Source organism: Heterodontus francisci, chromosome 1 (genome assembly GCF_036365525.1).
Source record: "Heterodontus francisci isolate sHetFra1 chromosome 1, sHetFra1.hap1, whole genome shotgun sequence".
NCBI classification, from domain to species: Eukaryota; Metazoa; Chordata; class Chondrichthyes; order Heterodontiformes; family Heterodontidae; genus Heterodontus; species Heterodontus francisci.
In genome coordinates this window covers 216,704,316-216,710,497 of record NC_090371.1, presented here as the reverse complement: position 1 = coordinate 216,710,497, position 6,182 = coordinate 216,704,316, and the positions used below count along the sequence as shown (strand labels likewise).

The 6,182-nt window shown below is 41.2% G+C and overlaps 1 protein-coding gene across 1 annotated transcript in view; it reads right to left on the bottom strand.

Moving 5' to 3' along the window:
• The window catches only part of si:dkey-27h10.2 (uncharacterized), a 313,284-nt gene that overhangs the window by 133,232 nt on the left and 173,870 nt on the right, over positions 1 to 6,182 (bottom strand). The window lies entirely within an intron of this gene.

Here is a 6,182-nt window from a genome sequence, read left to right as displayed (position 1 = left end):
GGTACAGATGCCATTTTGATACCAAAACGGCACATGTAGAGCCCAATTTTGCCATCTTTGTATTAATCTAGGTATCCCATGTAAATTTCTTCTTGCATTCCCTTTTTGCAGTGTTTTCGTCATTTTTTGCAGTTCCTTCTTTTTCTCCCAATCCCCTCTTTCCTGTTTTGTCGACTATAGCGGCTTTGAGACCAGGAGTTACGAGTGAAACTGAAGACTAGAAAGAAGCCTGACTTTGAACTGCACTTTGGCCAGAAAGAATGAACTCTGTACACATCTGCCTTCACGCACGACTCTACTCCCAAGTCGTGACCTTTAGAGACTGTGGGAAGAACCATCTGCTTTTCCATAACATTGAGAAAGATTACAGTAAAGTGCTCGGAGGTCACATGGAATACGTGAGCACTTTTTGAAATCGGCTTTGCAGAGCTCTGGCACTATACTCTGCATGGTACCATGCCCAAGCTTTCTCTAATCTTTACCCTGGTTCGAGCCTTGAGTATTCTATATGTGCCTTCTGCTTATTGCCCAGGTTAAATAGTTTGATTCTGTAAATTTTACCCTTCATTATTTTAAATATTTAAATGTTATGAGGTAGTTGCTATTGCCTCTATATCTTGCACTGATGCACCATGGTGCACTGTACAGGTGTAGGAAAAAGCACCAATTCCAATGATAATCTTGAATCTTTACAGTTGTAGAATGACTCTATCTATGAATCTGATGCCAGGATAATGGAGCTGTAATTAGCGGCATAAATGCCAGAAGTTGGCCACAGATTTCGGTCTCCTGAAATCCAAATTAAAGCAACAACACCAACTTGCATTTATATAGCACCTTTAATGGAACTGACATAATAAAATTAAAGCAACAGCCATATAAATGCAACTTTGGGCATCCCAAACCCAGACCTATCTACATGAATGGGAGGAAAAGACATTTGTCTGTAACCTTATGGATGGACTAACAGTCTCTGAAAGTTCATCAATCACTGCTAGCTTGATCAGCAGTGTTGCTTCACATAATTCAAAAGAAATTAGAACATGACATAATTCCAACCTGCTGTTCAAAGCTAATAACTGCACAACAACGCAGCTATTTTGCAGAACTAATTGTGATAACACACCAGTTATTTTGAATGGCATTCCGCCATTCTTGAACAATTATCTGCCCGCTCCTATTAGCTTAGTTGAGTTTACTGTCTAAAATAGAGAAAGGGAGACAGAAAGACCAATAGAACACTAGTTACCTTCTAAGTATTTTATTTAATTGAAAAATAACAGAACTGTAAATATCCTTGAGCTAGCAAACATGCAGAAGAGATTATCTGACCTACATTATTGGACACTACAAAAAAAGCTTATTACTGAAGTGCAAATACAATGATCATGTGATCCCAGTGGTGAGAGGTGCTTAGAGGGAGACCAGGTCAGAGTGCTCAAGTTACTGTGTTGTAGCCTGATTTGGAACATTTCCATCCAGAGCAACTCCCTGCTGGGAGTGCAGAATTACTGAATTTACCTAATAATATTTTCATGTATTCCTTCAGTTACAGTCCAAACGAAATGTTGAGATGCCCAGACAGTACTAGGTTGAGTGCCTAATGTGTATTGAATTTAAGACCTATATAAGTTGGTGTAAGAAGAGACTCCAGTGAAAAATCCCAATCCCAAGATGGAACACTTGACAGAGAAGCAGTTAGAGATAGCCAATTACTTGTTTTGACAGGACTCACACATACTACATAAATTTGAATGAATGTGCATTCATTCATGAAAAAACAAGATCTAAAAGTAACTGACAACAGCTAGAGATTTGGGCAATAACGTGCAGAAAGCGGAAGGCTTGTTTTACTTTCTCTGGTGATGTAACATGAACAGCTTTGATGGTGCTTTTAGGAAGAAAAACTATTATTAAAGGAATACATAAGATGAAAAACTATAGGCTGGAATTCGACTGTGCAATATTATCATCCAAACACAACACATTTTTAGTAAATTCTTCTGTCTGATGTTTTAACAGAGCTGTTAACCTGATTGTTTTAAATTAGTTCAGTCCCCCATTAAAATAGCAGACAATAGACGTGTGGATTCCAGGTGTTTGTTTTCTGTAAAAGAAAAGGTTTCTTCACATTGGTTAAAATGATACAAACCTGCCAGCAGATTAAGTGGGCAGCTTCCTCAAACTAAAAAATGGTTTCATACAACAGGACAGGCTACCTAACACCTGGGATAATAGCGGGCACGTTCTCTTGGAGTAAGTGGATGGCTGTCAATGCTAAGTGAGGGACATTCTCAATATTTAAAGGTGGTGCAGTAGAACAAAGTAAATCAACCCACAGGATGCTAGTAACGACAAACAGGTGAGTTTAAATGCTGCAGGGAATAGAGGCACTGCCAGAAAGGAGCGGATTTTACAGATTTCCCAAATGAAACTCAAATCCATCACAGGTTCATTTACTCGGAGCAAAATATAAATTTTTGCAAAACTAGCAACTTTGCAAAGCAGTGATTGTTACTCTGTTCATAATTTGAGGGGGTTCTCAAAGGATCTGATGTGAGAAAGATTAGATGAAGAGAAAGAAAAAAAAGACAGAAAGAAAAAGTTAAAAAAAAATTAAATTTGATAATTTTGAAATCTCCAACAATAATGAAAACCTGAAGGATTAACACTCTGAACTTGTAATCATTAATTTCCAGTGCCAGAATGGTTGATTGGCAATAATTAACATTTATCACGTTGTTGAAAGGTTGCTTAGGGCTTAACTTTTCCAAAAGTTAGGAAATCCTGCTGCCAGGACTGAAAGCGGATCCTGAGCCTATGCAGGGAGACCGTGGGACACCCAGGTGGAATTTTACCAGGGTGGACAATTAAGAGGTCGCCACTGGGATCACAATCCAATTCAGGATGGTGGGCCGCCTCTCAGAGCTGCCAGCCTAATCAGAGGGCCGGTAGCTCGGCAGCATTGGCAGCACCACTGGTAGAGGTGGCACCTGCTGAGACTGCAGACAGAAGAAGAGGACACCTCCATATTGACGTGACCTCGAAGTCTAGGTAAGACTTTTAATTTAATGTGCCCGGCGCCAGGCAGGCAGGTTGGAGGTTGGAGGAAAGCTGTCTTTCTCTGGTTCCACTACTCCACTGGTCACAACATATATTTAAATGTTTTACCCAGATATGGCCAATTCTATACTTTATCTATATTAGTTTCAGAATAAAAATCCACCAACCAGGTTTCTTTAATAAAAAACAAAATTCCTGATTTATTATAAAACAAGACTTATTCAATAAAGATGCAAAGCTTAGTAACACACAGTTTGAAATATAAAAGTATAAATATCTACCCTTCCAAAATATCCTAACACACCTGCATACACACACACACACACATACATCGGTTAAAGAAAAAATAAAGAAAAATGAAAAAAATTGGCTCTGCAGAGATCAACTTAAAAAAAATACTTTGGCCAAGTTATTGTCAATTCTTGAAGAAAAACAATAAATATGGAACGTTCCAGATGCATTTCGGCCTGGCGTCCTGGTACACGTACACGGGTGTCACTAGAAACATATGGTTGCCACTGGGATCTTTTCAGAAGCAGTTCATTCAGGAGATGTTGAGAGGAAGTCTTCCAGAAGCTTTTCGGGGAAAATGCTGCATCGGTTTCTCCAGCTCTCACACTGGAATCTCAGGGTTTCCCAAAGAGATAGAACAGGATGGGTTGGTTGCTTCTCTCTCTCTGCAGGCTGAAAACCCAACTGAACTCCAAACAATATCCAAAAACGATACCAAAATTCCTGACAGCCATAAACCCAGACACGTGACTTCTCTAAGTCCAAACAGTTCATAGTCCATAAGGCTCCGGCTGTTTACTTAGCTTAAGACATGTGACTTCCAATAAGTTTTTTTAAACAAAGTCCCAAGTGTCCTTCCAGTGACCCTTTAAAAAAAAACAAGTCCAGGCATCTTCTCAGATATTTTCCACAGTCATTTAAACACAAGTCCTCAAAAAAATATTAATAATGGAAGCACCTTCATGACACTGGCAATCAGAGGGTGAACCCTCCAGCATTGGAGTCAGAGCTGCAGGGACAGCCATTGTCACCAGGGAGTGCTTTCGTGGGCCATGGAGCAGCCATAAAGGAAGGCCACCCCCTTGCCTGGGAAACTGCTGGTAGACTGCCTTGATATACCTGCCAGTCTTCCCATGTGGCCTGCACTGGTAAAATGCCCACAGGGGCTGGAAGTGGCTGTTAATTCCCGTCAGTGACAATGGCAGTGGGAAGACATGGGGCTCCCCTCCTGATGCCTTCCGCTACCATTTTATGAGGCTTCCCACCTCCCAACCTATTTCCAGAGGACAGGTAAAATTCAGTCCATAGACTGTAATGGACAAGATGTAACTTTCTGTGGTGAGTTTAATTCAGATCTACCACACAAATACAGCAACTTCACAACATTCAATGCATTTCAATAGTGAGGCAACTTGAACAGTAACTTTTCCATATTGGCATTGAACCATGCATCAAGCCTTCACCTGAAGTTGCTGTACCATTTATGCTTAAAAAAAAGTGCGCATCATTAGCCTTACTGTTAATTTGACAGCAAATTCTGGTCCAATGACTTCTGTCTTCCCAGTGGCCTATATTCTCTGGAGTTTAGAAGAATGAGAGGTGATCTCATTGAATCATACAAGATTCTAAAGGGGCTTAACAGGGTAGACAGAGGGAGGTTATTTCTCCTGGCTGGGGAATCTAGAACACAGGGGCACAGTTTCAGGATAAGGGGTTGATCATTTAGGACTGAGATGAGGAGAAATTTCTTCATTCAGAAGTCTGTGAATCTTGGACTTATCTACCCCAGAGGATTGTGGATGCTCCATTGTTGAGTATATGCAAGGCTGGGATAGATAGATTTTTGGTCTCCCAGGGAATCAACGTATGGGGTACGGGTGGAAAAGTGGAATTAAGGCAGACGATCAACCAAGATTGTAATGAGTGGTGGAGTAGGCTCGAGGGACTGTATGGTCTACTCCTGCTCCTATTTCTTATGTTTAGTTGAAGAAAGTTATTGTTTATCAAGGACTGCATGTTAACGAACAAACTGACAGCAGACAGGCATTGGAGGGTTTGAGAAACATGGTGGAGAGGTAGATCTGGGTGTCATCATGTAATATTTAGTAGTCACATACTTCTGACTGTCCCTTATTACATAAAATAAAGAATTTATATTGTGGCTTTCATGACCTCAGGAAGTCAAGCAGTGCTTTACAGCCAATGAAGTACTTTTAAAGTAGACTCATCATAACCTCTAAACAATGCATCCTATCCATTCCACTAAAACACGTTATGCCTCATACTCCTCCCTAAAACACACTTCAATATACTCCACGATACTCACTAAACTCTCCAAATATATATGTTGCATAAGGGCAGCACAGTGGTGCAGTGGTTAGCACCGCAGCCTCACAGCTCCAGGGACCCGGGTTTGATTCTGGGTACTGCCTGTGCAGAGTTTGCAAGTTCTGAATGTGTTTCCTCCGGGTGCTCTGGTTTCCTCCCACAGCCAGAGACTTGCAGGTTGATAGGTAAATTGGCCATTGTAAATTGCCCCTAGTGTAGGTAGGTGGTAGGGAATATGGGATTACTGTAGGGTTAGTATAAATGGGTGGTTGTTGGTTGGCACAGACTTGGTGGGCTGAAGGGCCTGTTTCAGTGCTGTATCTCTAAATAAATAAAAAATTAAGAATGCTCTACCACATTCACTATGACCTTATTAGAATGCTCTCTGAGTTATACCATAACCTCAGTTATAATGCTTGTTGTTCACAACTTCTTCCCTAACAGAGAAATGTTCTATAACTCCCTCACTCTATGACATGCTACCCCCATTATTTGTCTTTTTTTACCTGGCTCACAAAAAGAGCATTATACAGAGAGACTCTGGCTGGGAATTTACTGAACTCCCAACGTCAGGCTCCATGGCAGGGGGCGGGCAGAAGATCGTTCCGGCAGCGGCCCGTCACAGAGCCCGATGCCAAGAGTGCCAGGCCCAATCTTCCCAGTGGCGGCGAGGCTCCGTGGCAGACCCTCCCCTGCTGGGTGACAGGACCCGGATTAACATATTTAAATGAATGAAATGAATAAATTTAAATAAAATCAACAGCGATCTTACCTCGGGC